Consider the following 13,717-nt stretch of genomic DNA (forward strand, 5'->3'; position numbering starts at 1 on the left):
AAAACTACCAAGTCAACACTTGTGACTCTATAAATACGATCGAAACCTGCATGGTTTGCCAACTGCCAAGTCCCCCAGAAGACCACGGCAGTGCTCCATCAGTCAAGCAAGGCTGTTTAGTACTTACTGCCGTAAGGGAGAACACCATCTTGATCATGTCTTAGTGGGAACTTAGACCAGTCAAGGGCATATACGGATAGAGGCTTAGATATATATGTTGAGTGGTTTAAGGCAGGCTTTTATTTTTATTTAATTAAAAAAATTTTATTTTGTATTGGGGTATAGCTGGTTAATAATGCTGTAGTTCCAGGTGAACAGTGAAGGGTTTCAGCCGTATGTATAGATGTATCCATTCTCTCCCAAACTCCCCTTCCATCTAGGCTGCCACATAGCACTGAGCAGAGTCCCTATGCTGTGCAGTAGGTCCTTGTTGGTTATCCATTTTAAATATAGCAGTGTGTACATGTCCTTCCCAAGCTCCCCAACGATCCCTTTCCCCCATTCTTCTCCTATTTTAAAGATAAGGTGTCATATGCACAGAGTAGGTTTTTTCAGTTATCAATTGCTGTACAATAACCACCCCAAACCTTTTAATATGTACTTTTAGTTACACACCTTTGTCTGACTTACTTCACTCAGTTTGACAATCTCTAGGTCCATCCATATTTTTCCAAATGGCATTATTTCATTTTTAATGGCTGAGTAGTATTCCATTGTATATATGTACCACATCTTCTTTATCCACTACTCTGTTGATGGACTTTTAGGTGGCTTCCATGTCTTGGTTACTGTAAACAGAGCTGCAATGAACATTAGGGTGTATGTATTCTTTCAGATCATGTTTTTCTCTGGATATATGCCCAGAACTGGGATTGTAGGGTCATACAGTATTTTTTAAAGAACGTGCATACTTTCTCCAGTGTCTGCACCCATTTACATTCCTACCAATAGTGTAGGAGGGTTCCCTTCCCTCCACACGCTCTCTAGTGTTTATCGTTGGTGGATTTTTTTATGAGAGCCATTCTGAGTGGTGTGAGGTGATACTTCATTGTACTTCTGATTTGCATTTCTCTGATAATTGTTGATGTTGAACACCTTTTCATGTGCCTCTTGGCCATATCTACATCTTCTTTGGAGAAATGTCTATTTAGGTTTCCTGCCCATTTGTTGATTGGGTTGTTTGTTTTGATGCTGTTTGAATTGTTTGTAAATTTTGGAGACTATTCCCTTGTCAGTCACATTACTTGCAAATATTGTCTCCCAATCTGTGGTTGTCTTTTCAACTTGTTTTTTGTTTCCTTTGCTGGGGAAAAGCTGTTGTGTTTAAGTAGGTCACATTTGTTGATTTTTGTTTTTAGTTCCATTATTTTGGAAGATGGATTGAAAAAGATATTGTTGGGATATATGTCAGAGTGTTCTGCCTGTTTTCTTCTAGGAACTTTATGGGGTCTGGTCTCACATTTGCATCTCTAATCGATTTTGAGGTTATTTTTGTGTATGGTGTTAAATAATGGTCTAATTTCTTTCTTTCTTTTTTTTTTTGACATGTGGCTATACAGTTTTCCCAGCACCATTTTTAAAAATTTATTTATTTTAATTGAAGGCTAATTACTTTACAATATTGTAGTGGTTTTTGCCATACATTGATATGAATCTGCCATGGGTGTACATATGTTCCCCATCCTGAACCCCCCTCCCACCTCCCTCCCATCCCATCCCTCAGGGTCATCCCAGTGCACCCGTCCTGAGCATTCTGTCTCATGCATCAAACCTGGACTGGCGATCTGTTTCACATATGATAATATACATGTTTCAATGCTATTCTCTCAAATTATCCCACCCCCGCCTTCTCCCATAAAGTCCAAAAGACTATTCTATACATCTGTGTTTCTTTTGCTGTCTTGCATATAGGGTTATCGTTACCATCTTTCTAAATTCCATATATGCATTAGTATACTGTATTGGTATTTTTCTTTCTGACTTACTTCACTCTTTATAATAGGCTCCAGTTTCATCCACCTCATTAGAACTGATTCAAATATATTCTTTTTAATGGTTCAGTAATATTCCATTGTATATATATACCACAGCTTTCTTATCCATTTGTCTGCTGATGGCCATCTAGGTTGCTTCCATGTCCTGGCTATTATAAACAGCTCAGAACCATTTGTTGAAGAGACAGTCTTTTCAATATTGTGTAGTCTCACCTCCTTTTTTATAGGTTAATTGACCATTCATGCATAGCTTTGTTTCTGGGTGTTTAATACTGTTCCATTGATCTCTATTTCTATTTTTGTGTAAGGCAGGCTTTTAAATGTGGGGATTCCAAGTGGAAAAAGTTTATGCTTTAATAGTTTGAGACTGATGGACAGTGAAAGGTAAGGATTCTGGTGCAAGAGATGTCTTGTCTCTTCTAGGGAGCAATCTGTTGACCTGAGAAATGGGCTGGTTGAGTAGTCCATTATTTAAAAAGAAATAGATTTTCAGGAAGCTCCTGGGAAAACACTGGGATATATACTGGGCAAAAGTATTCTGGAATGAATAGTAAGGTCATGTTGATGGAGGTTATTTCTGATGGTTAGGTTATAAGGCTGCTGGCAGCTCCTCAGTCCCCAAACCCAAACCCACAGTCCTCAGTCTAAGCATAGAAGACAGGTGGTTTCTCTGACCTCTATGTGCTGAGCGAAGAGATGGTTCTTTACGCAATTGCTTGCACTGTTGATTGTTAAATCTGGCAGAATCTGTGGTCTCTTGGAATACTAACTGCTGCTTTCCCATCTCTTGAATTTAACTCATAAAAACTTATTATTTTTATTGGAGGATAAAAAGCTTATTATTTAAAATTATGACATCTCAGGAATTCACTGGCAGTCCTGATTCAGTCCCTCATTGGGCACTAAGATCCCACAGGCCTCACGACAAACAAAGAAACATCTGAACAATAAGTCCTGATGTTGAGATTTAGATTTGTGATGCTTCTCTCCTTTTGTTCTTTCTCTGACTTTACTTTTTTGATTTGCGGTTTCTTTACAAGACAGAACTGTCAAAAATCTAGGGAGAAGGACTTCCCTAGTGGTATGTGGATAGAAATCCAAGTGCCAATGCAGGGGACATGGGTTCTATCCCTGGTTTGGGAAGATCCCACATGTGGTGGACCAACTAAGCCTAAAAGCCATAACTACTGAAACCTGAGGGCCTAGAGTCCATGCCCCATGAAAAGAGAAGCCACTGTAAGGAAAAGCCCACCCACTGCAACTAGAGAAAGCCCATGCACAGCAGTGAAGATCCAGCATAGCCAAAACAATAATAATAAAATAAAAATAAAATCCAGTGGGAATGGAGAGTGAGAGGAAGTAGCAACAGCATGTCAGTGCATTAATAACAGTGGATGATTCTAAGGAGGTCTTAGCATTTAGGGCAGAGGCACTAGTGGTAAAGAACCCACCTGCCAAGGCAGGCGACGTAAGAGATGCGGATTCAATCCCTGGTTGGGGAAGATCCCCTGGAGGGCATGGCAACCTACTCCAGTTTCTTACCTGAAGAATCCCTTGGACAGAGGAGCCTGGTGGGCTGTAGTCCAGGGGGTTGCTAAGAGTAGTTCACACCAAAGTGACTTAACACAGCACAGCATGAGCGAGTTTGCACATGGCATCAGCATGGCTACTTTGCTGCCAACGTGAGGAACTGTGAGATCTCCAGAGGACTCTGTGGGAATGGGAGACCTCCTTGGCCAAGATAAACAGGACGGGGAGGTTAGGAGGAAGGACAGGGGAAAGAGTTTTACAGAGGCAGTTAAGTACGGTGAAGTTAAGTTGTCATTTCCCTACCAACCAGATCCCTAGTTACATCATGAACCATTTACTTGGTGGAAATGGAAGACAGAGCCAGTCCATAAAGCATTCCAAAGCACCATCAGCATCATGTTACATAGACTTTGTGGCCAGGGCTTGACACACCAGTGTTGGAGGACGCAAGCTGAGGCTTGTGCAACTCCTCAGCCACATGTATGGCAGGTAAGGACGTAGGAAACTTTCTGGCTGTGGAAAGTAAACATCTCACCTCCAAAAGGGTACAGTCTTGCAAACATCATGAAACAAAGACTCAGTGTTGTGAGCTGAGCCAAGAATTTCCCAAAAGGGAGGGTGGAGCTTGGGCATGTCTTTCCTTCTCTTCCCTTGTGTAATATCGTCACATCATTTGGGGGTAGTGTGTGCAGAAGGGAGCCTTTAGAAAGTTGCTTGTGCTACAATTTATGGTTCCCTTCAGCAACTAAATCTTTTCTCTCTGATCTGTAGCCCAGCAACGGTAATTCCCTTCTCCCCTTTTAAAAGTTATTCTTTTCCATAAAATATATGGATATAATTTTAAATTTAAGTAAAATACTCTCAAGTAGCAGGGTCCTTACTCCTTTATACCTCCAAGTCCTGCTGCCCAAGGCCCACTTTAATTTCTTTCAACTGTTTCTTCTGCTCTTTATCTCTGTTTGCTTATACTCTTTCTGGATTTATTCATTTTTGATCCTGTGTGTGGACTCCTGCTGTGTTATAAAGACACAAAACCTTTATACACCCCTCCCCTTTTCCTTTCTCTCTCTTCTCATAATTAAACACTATCATTTTTAGCTAAGTCAATTATCACTGTTTATATGGTTATGATTGTAAATAAGGTTTATTCCAGCAATATGGTTCAGGCTTTTCCATCAGGTTTGTTAATATCCATTGATTGATAGTTTTTTTCTCAAAAGCTCAAACATGGCTAGACAATAAACTAGATAATTTCTCTAGTCTCCTTTTTTTCCTCTTTTGAAGATTCCCTACCAGACCCCTCTGTTCTTCTGTTTTTTATTTACAGATTTTATTTGTTTCTTTTTGGCTGCACTGGGTCTGTGTTCGGAGAAGGCAATGGCACCCCACTCCAGTACTCTTGCCTGGAAAATCCCATGAATGGAGGAGCCTGGTAGGCTGCAGTCCATGGGGTCGCGAAGAGTCAGACACGACTGAGGACTTCACTTTCACTTTTCACTTTCCTGCATTGGAGAAGGAAATGGCAACCCACTCCAGTGTTCTTGCCTGGAGAATCCCAGGGACGGCGGAGCCTGGTGGGCTGTCGTCTCTGGGGTCGCATAGAGTCGGACACGACTGAAGCGACTTAGCAGCAGCAGCAGCAGCAGTAGCAGGGTCTGTGTTGCGGCTTTCTTCAGTTGTGGCGAGGGGGCTACTCACTAGTTTTGATGCTCAGGCTTCTCACTGCTTGTCCTGTTGCAGAGCCTGGGCTCTAGATCATGAGCTCAGTAGTCGGGATGCATGGGCTTAGTTGCTCCACAGCATGTGGGATCTTCCTGGACCAGAGGTCAAACCCATGTCCCTTGCGTTGGCAGGCACATTGTTAAGCACTGGGCCACCAGGCAAGGCCTCTGCAGCCGGTGTGATACAGTCTTGGGCTGCACAGCTGTCATCTGCACGTCTTCTCTGCCGTCCCCCTGTGACCTCCCTTCCTGGATTCCCCGTTTCTGGATTCCCACCTCTCCTACCTGATTAGCTTACTCCCTCCTTTCGTAGTATTGCCTTCTCCAGGGGCTTCCTAAGAAAGGGCACAGAGAGCAATTATTTTTTAGTTCAGGGCTGTGTCTGAAATGTCTTTGTTCTCCTCTTACAATTATTTATAATTTGGCTGTATATAGATTCCTGGTTGAAACTCTACTCCTTCGCTGCTTCTAGCACACATATTGCTGTGACTAGCCCAAAGCAAATTTCACTTCTAATCCTTTGTAATTGACATTCCCTCCGCCTACCCTGGGATAGATTTTAGGCTCTTCCCTTTATTTCCATGAACCTCAGAGTACTGGCCACTCATGTCCTCTTTCAATTTCAAGCCATGTTCTTCAACAATGGAATTTTTCTTTTAATATTTCTTTGATAATTTCTTTCCCTCTTTTCTCCAAATCTCTGGAATAGCCATTTTCAGATGGTGGATCTCCTAGATTGATTCCCCAGGGCTCTTATCATTATTTAAGAAAAACCTTTCTCTATCTGTTCTACTTCTTGAAAGGTTTTATCTACTTTATTTTCTAAATCTTCTGCTGACTAAAAAATTTTTGACCATTTTATTTTAAATGTATGTGTTGTGCCTTATAGTACATTCTCAATGAATATATATGCAATTAATTTTTTATTTTTCATCATTCTAGATATTCCTGATCTCTGTGTTTGTGCAAGTTAGATGAGATTTGGAACACAACATAGCAATTCCAGTTTTCTGTAACTGTGCTGCTCAACACAGTAGCTGCTTAGCCATATTCGACTATTTAAAGTTAAAATAATTTTTTAAAAATTCAGTGTCACATACTGGCCACATTTCAAGTGCATCCTAGTCACATGTAACTAATGGCTGCAGCACTGAATATCACAGAAAACATTCTCATTACCAAACATTCTCCTAGATAGAACTGTTCTATGAGTATTTGAGCCTATTCTTTTTTATTGTGATGTAATGGACACATAACATTATATTAGTTTCAGGCATATAACATAATTTGTACAAATCCAAATCCAAACCTGCTATAAAATTGATATTTGTGTATATGTACTTTAGTACAAGTACAGATAAAAGTAACCAGTACCACACATATGCACGACTAATAGTACTAACTAGTATAACTGCCGCTGCTGCTAAGTCGCTTCAGTCGTGTCCGCCTCTGTGTGACCCCATAGACGCAGCCCACCAGGCTCCCCCGTCCCTGGGATTCTCCAGGCAAGAACCCTGGAGTGGGTTGCCATTTCCTTCTCCAATGCATGAAAGTGAGAAGTGAAAGTGAAGTCGCTCAGTTGTGTCTGACTCGTAGCGACCCGATGGACTGCAGCCCACCAGGCTCCTCCGCCCATGGGATTTTCCAGGCAAGAGTACTGGAGTGGGGTGCCATTGCCTTCTCCGAACTAGTATAACTAAAAGATAACTAATAAGGACCTACTATATAGCACTGGGAACTCTACTTAATACTCTGTGATGGCCTATATGGGAAGAGAATCTTAAAAAGAGTAGATATATGTATATGTGACTGATTCACTTTGCCATACACCTGAAACTAGCTCAGCATTGTAGATCAACTATACTCCAATAAAAATTAATTTAAAAAAGTAACCATTACCACAATCATAGAACAGGACAATTCTATACTCTCCAAATTCTCTCACGCTACTCTTTTAGAGGCAAACCCTCTCACCAACCCCCAACAACCACTAATCTGTTGTCCCTCCCTCTTGTTTCACTTTCCCAGAATGTAGTCTAGTAGGCATCATATAATATGTAACCTTTTGAGACTGTCTTCTTTTGTACAGCTTGGTGCCTTTAAGGTTCATCTAATTTGTTACATGTACCTTCTTCAATGCCAAATATTGGGTTGGCCTAAAAGTTCCTTTGGGTTTTTCTGTAACATCAGCCAACCAGTTGTATTTCATTACATGATTGTACCATGGTTTGTTGGGTGGTTCACAAATGTCCATGGAAGAGCATCTTGGTTATTTCCAGTTTGGGGAGTTTATGAATAAATCTGTTAAAATACTTGTGATCAGGTTTCTGTGTGAATATGTTTTTATTTCTCTAAGGTAAATATCCAGGAGTAGGTCTGCTGTGTCATGTGTTAAGCACATGTTTAATGTCATGAGAAACTTACAAACAATCTCTCAGAGTGGCTATACTATTTTGCATTTCCAACAACACTGTATCCAGGGACCCTACATCTTTTTCAACCCTTAGTATTGTCTCTCTGTCTCTCTCTCTCTCTCTTTTTTTTTGCCATTCTATAGCATAGTAATATCTTACTGTGGTTTTAATTTGCAATTCCTCAGGGCCAATTATATTTTGCTTCTTTTCATGTGCTTACTTACCATCTTTATATCTCTTTTTTGAGAGATTCAAATTGTTTGACCATTTTGAAATTAGATTGTTTCTTTTCTTGTCAAGTTTTGAGAATTTATGTATTCTGTTATAAGTTCTTTGTAAGATGAGCAAATATTTCTTCCAATCTGTAGCTTGATTTTCCTTCTCATAATAGCATCTTTTGTAGACAAAAGTTTTAAATGTTGATGGTTCTAATTACTGTTGCTTTATAATAAATATTAAAATCAGATAGCATGATTTCTCCAATTTTATCATCCTTTTTCAAAACTGCATTGACTGTTCTAATTGCTTTTCCGTAGAAATTTTAGAACCAGTGTTACTATAACTACAAAAGAAAATCCTAATGGGATTGAGATTGGAATTTAGTCAAATCCTTAGATCATTTTTGGAAGAAATTAACACCTTAACTGTGTTGAGTCTTTCAACCCACGAATGTGGTATGTCTCTCTATTTACTTAGCTCTTTCTTGATTTCTTTCATTAATGTTTAATGATTTTTAGCATACAGATTATGCACTTTTCTTAGATTTCTACATAATTATGGCTCCCTCGGTGGCTCAGCAGTAATGAATCTGCAGTGCAGGAGATGCAGTAGACACAAGTTCAATCCCTGGGTCAGGAAGATCCCCTAGAGGAAGAAATGGCAACCCACTCCAGTATTCCTGCCTGGATAATCCCATGGACAGGGGGGCCTGGCAGGCTACAGTCCAGGGAATCACAAAAGAGTCAAGCATGACTTGGTGAGTATGACACAATATATCTCTACATAATTATGTCATTTTGGAGCTATTGTAAATTGTATTAAAAAAATTTTTTTTTCTATTTCTTTATTACTAGTATAGAAATACAATTGATTTTTAAAAAAATATGAGCTTGTATCCTGTGACCCTGATAAATTCATCTATTAGTTCTTGGAGTGGTTTTTTTCTGGTAGACTACTTGCAAATAGACTATTATTTTATATGTGAATGGGTAAAGCCTTTCTTTCTAGTATCAAGATTTTGGTGATAATCTACTGAGATAAGATAAAAATTTCAAGACATGTAAGACAAAGTTGGGTTTTCCGTCACTATTTTCATTTCTGTCTTCCTAATTTAAATTCCTCTTGGTTATCTGCATGTTTTCCCTTCCATTCCCCCAATCATAATGACTTTTGTATAAATATTGCCCCAGTGAAATGATCTTATGGCCAAAGTGGTTTTAGTGACATGGTCTCTGTGAACCATTAACTATTATAAAATTGAAATCAACTTTTCCAGGTGTTCCTAAGGACTTAAAACTTCATACCCAGCAGCCCTTCAAGTAAATTATTCCATGGATTTACTGGGCATTAAATGTTGCATCTTTAGCACCAGTGATGATGAAATGGAACTAGAATCGAATATCTCAGGGGCCCATCAGAATCTCCTGATAAAGGAATGGAGAAGCATTGTCCCGGGACAGAGACAAGGTGTGGAGCCAAAGAGGAAGGGAACTGCCAGTTCTGACATCTCAAAAGGCTCCTGGAACCAAACCACAGCTGGTGTCTTCCCGACACAGAGTTTCCATCATTTGTTTATAGGAAAATCACCCTCCCACCAGTGGCTGACCCCTTAAAACTGTTTCAAACAGCTTAGCCCACACAAATGACAGGCTGAAGTTAACTGTACTGCTCTAATTGAGGCCTGTCAAAAATACCAACACATAGGACATGGCATTTGATCTGCTCTGCATCCAGAATTGTCCTAGAGAATGAGAAAGGAGGTGAGAAAAATATTCCTTGCAAGCTGCCTTAGCTTACACAGGTTACGTTATTCATCTGGCAACACAACAGGAAAATGGCAGCAATGCTCAGAGCCAAAAATAAAGCCCGGGTGCCATGTCTGGAAGTCCCAGAGACAAGACAAAGAAAGCCTTTTAATTAGGACTGACCAGCCATAACAAACCTATGGAGACAGAACGACACGCTCCCTGACTTGCACTGCACGACCCGTACAGCAGTGGCTGAGACTAAAAATTTACTTTATTTGAGTGGAAAGGAAAAAAGTCACCATGAAATCCATTAGGCCCTAAGGATGGGTTGACGTGCCAAGTTTTTTCACTACTCCTGCACATCTATGAGAGGACTCTGTCAGACCCAATCTCTCCACCTCCCAGGCAATATTGTTGTTCTAGGAGGCTTTCCAAGGAGTGACCAGAGCTGTCTGCAGGAACCATGTTTTTATTTTCTTCAATAAATAGTCACAAACATGTGGCCACACCTGAACTTTTGATGTTCCTCAGTCACTTTATCTTTAAAAAATTTTTTTCTGTATTGAGATATAACTGACATGTAACATTGTTTAAGATGTACAAGATGATGATTTGAAACATATATTTGTTACAGGATGATTACCATAAGACATTTGGGTATTCTCAAACCCTTATAGCAGAAAGTGAAAAGGAACTCTTAATGAAAGTGAAAGAGGAGAGTGAAAAAGCTGGCTTAAGACTCAACATTAAAAAAATGAAGATCATGGCATCTGGTCCCATCACTTCATGGCAAATAGATGGGGAAAAAATGGAATAGCGACAGACTTCATTTTCTCGGGCTCCAAAATCACTGCAGATGGTGACTGCAGCCATGAAATTAAAAGATACTTGCTCCTTGGAAGGAAAGCTATGACAAACCTAGACAGCATATTAAAAAGCAGAGACATTACTTTGCTGACAAAAGTCCTTCTAGTCAAAGCTATGGTTTTTCCAGTAGTCATGTATGGATGTGAGAGTTGGACCATAAAGAAGGCTGAACACTGAAGAATTGATGCTTTTGAACTGTGGTGTTGGAGAAGACTCATGAGAGTTCCTTGGACTGCAAGGAGATCAAACCAGTCAATCTTGAAGGAAATCAGTCCTGCATATTCATTGGAAGGACTGATGCTGAAGCTGAAGCTTCAACACTTTGGTCACCTGGTGTGAAGAGCTGACTCCTTAGAAAAGACCCTGATGCTGGGAAATATTGAAGGTGGGAGGAGAAGGGGATGACAGAGGATGAGATGCTTGCATGACATCACTGAGTCAATGGACATGAGTTTGAGCAAGCTCTGGGTGATGGTGAAGGACAGTGAGGCCTGGTGTGCTGCAGTCCATGGGTCACAAAGAGTCAGATATGACTGAGCAACTGAACAACAAGAAGAACAAGGATGTTGAGATGGGTCCAATCCATCCACCAATCCATAATAACCTAGTATCTCTACCAACCTAGGTGTTCAGAAAACAAAGTGGTACAAAATACAGATGTCCCTGCCCCAAGAAGTTCATAGACTTAGCTACCCTTTCTCAGAAGTCATATTGTTCCTCCCATCATTCATCCATTCCATGAATCCTAATTGTGATACAGACATTTTATGTAACTTTTATTTATTTATTTTTTATTACTACTGAAGCAACAAAGAGATATTGCAGAAAAATGAGGGGACACAGAAAATAGTAGACAATTTGTTGTCAGATTTCAGAAGTATCCTTTTTTTGGAGGGGGTATTTTTTATCAATTTTTATTATAGTATAATTGATTTACAATGTTGTATTAGTTTCTGCTATACAGCAAAGTGAATCAGTTATATATATATATACACATATCCACTCTTTTTAGATTCTTTTCTCATGTAGGTTATTACTGAGTATTGAGTAGAGTTCCCTGTGCTATACAGTAGGTTCTTGTTAGTTACCTATTTTATATGTAGTAGTATGTCCATGGGGTCGCTAAGAGTTGGGCACGACTGAGCGACTTCACTCTCACTTTTCACTTTCATGCATTGGAGAAGGAAATGGCAACCCACTCCAGTATTCTTGCCTGGAAAATCCCAGGGACAGGTAAGCCTAGTGGGCTGCCATCTATGGGGTCGCACAGAGTCGGACATGACTGAAGCGACTTAGCAGCAGCAGCAGCAGCAGGAGTATGTATATGTTAATGTCAATCTCCCAATTTCATCTGCCCGCACCCCCCCCAATATGTATCCAATATTAAGACCAGGGTTTCCCACCTTTGGCACTACAGACATGTAGATGAGGATGATACAGACAACAAGAGGATGATTCTTTGCTGTGTGGGGATGCCCTGAGTCTGGGGTGCTGTTTAACAGCATCTCTGGCCCTTGCCCCCACTTCTGGGATGCCAGGAGTGATCCCCTTAATACTCCCCACTCCTGATGGAACACAAAATGATTCTAACTGCCTGAAGCATTCCAAGCTTCAAGGTGGGGACTGTTGACTGAATTTTACCATTCACCCTTTCCCCTCTGGGAGTCTAGTTGACACTAATAAACACAGGGAATTGAGCCAAAATGGAATCAAAGTCATCAGCTTTATTAACTGCTCAAGTTGAGGCATCCGGACCCCACATGAGCCTGCCTTTGTTTCACGCATCCAAATCAACCTGAGATGCTGGGACTGGAAAAAAGAGCCTGACTTGGTCTCTGAGGCAAGAAACAAGGCTGCCAACCGCGTGGGAGGAGGTCTGAGAGGCTAAGAAAGGGGGAGGCTCTGTGTCAGGGCTTTGAGGCAGAATGGCCCCATCACCTTCTGTGCCACTGGCTTCTGTGACATAAGCCAGTCTCTCCAGGGTGGACGGTTGGTGCCAAGGCTGGGTGCGTCCTCTTCAGAGCTGTTGAGAAAGCCACAGAGTTGGAGGGGCCTCCTGTTTTATGAGTCAAGGCAGGAATGTGGGGGGCAGGCAGAGAAGGGCTCTGATACATAGAGTTTTCTTTCTGTGAAGATACAGATACACCTACAGAATGTTTTTAGTCAATTCACTTTTCACTGTTGACTTTTGTTGTTTTTAACTTCCTCTATTATGAACATACTTGAGCATCTAAGAGGTTAAGGCTGCATGATAATTATTAGATTAGAAGCACAAGCATCGGTTCAAATGGTATGTATTGCAATGCCCCCCTGGAAGGGAACCCCAAATTGTATATCTCTTAAGGAGCTAAGATAGCTGGGGCATAAATGAAGAAAGGGCAGCTTAACAGATGACTGCATATTTTTCTAGCTTCTCTGAAGTTCATATGACTGCTGAAGTCTGGGACCCCCAGTTTCAAAGGCTTGAGCCCCAGAAGTGGGTTTTGCTACCCACCCCCCCATCAGCCATCAGCTCTGGCACCTCTGGGAAGACTCTCCCTGCCCATCCCCAGGTGCACTTAACTCGGCACACTATATGTGCCTCGTTGCTGGCATGGTGCTATGCATAGAACTCTGTTGTCCTTGGGATTTGGCATCCCTGATGAGGTTAGGTGTATTTTCATTGACTGTGGTCTCAACTGGAGAAGACTACTGCGTATTATGTGCATGTGTGCATGCTAAATTGCTCAGTTGTGTCAACTCTTTGTGACCCCATAGACTGTAGCCTGCCAGGCTCCTGTGTCCATGGGGTTGGGGTTGGTTGCCATTTCTCCATACTGGAGTGGGTTGCCATTTCTTCCTACAGGGTATCTTCCTGACCCAGGGATTGAACCCATGTCTCCTGCACCACTGGCAGATGGATCCTTTACTACTGAGCCACCTGGGAAGCCCATTGTGTACTATTCATAATTTTCTGTATACTATGATGTTTTCCCATCTTGAAAAAATTTTTGACTGCCCCTCCCTGGGCTACCAATTATTAGAAGTAGCAAAGGAATGAGGCAGGAATGTGTCCCTGACATGTAAACTAACCAATACAGAGCTATACCTGGCCCATGCACCCTAGAAGGGTACCTTAATCATTCCAGGGCCAGGGCCAGGTGCCAGGCAATGAAGGACCACCTTTAAAGTCCAAAGCCCACTGAAAATATTTAGATGAGCCAGTCCTAAACAGTTGACCCTGC

The sequence above is a fragment of the Bubalus bubalis genome, chromosome 14 (genome assembly GCF_019923935.1).
Source record: "Bubalus bubalis isolate 160015118507 breed Murrah chromosome 14, NDDB_SH_1, whole genome shotgun sequence".
Classification (NCBI taxonomy): Eukaryota; Metazoa; Chordata; class Mammalia; order Artiodactyla; family Bovidae; genus Bubalus; species Bubalus bubalis.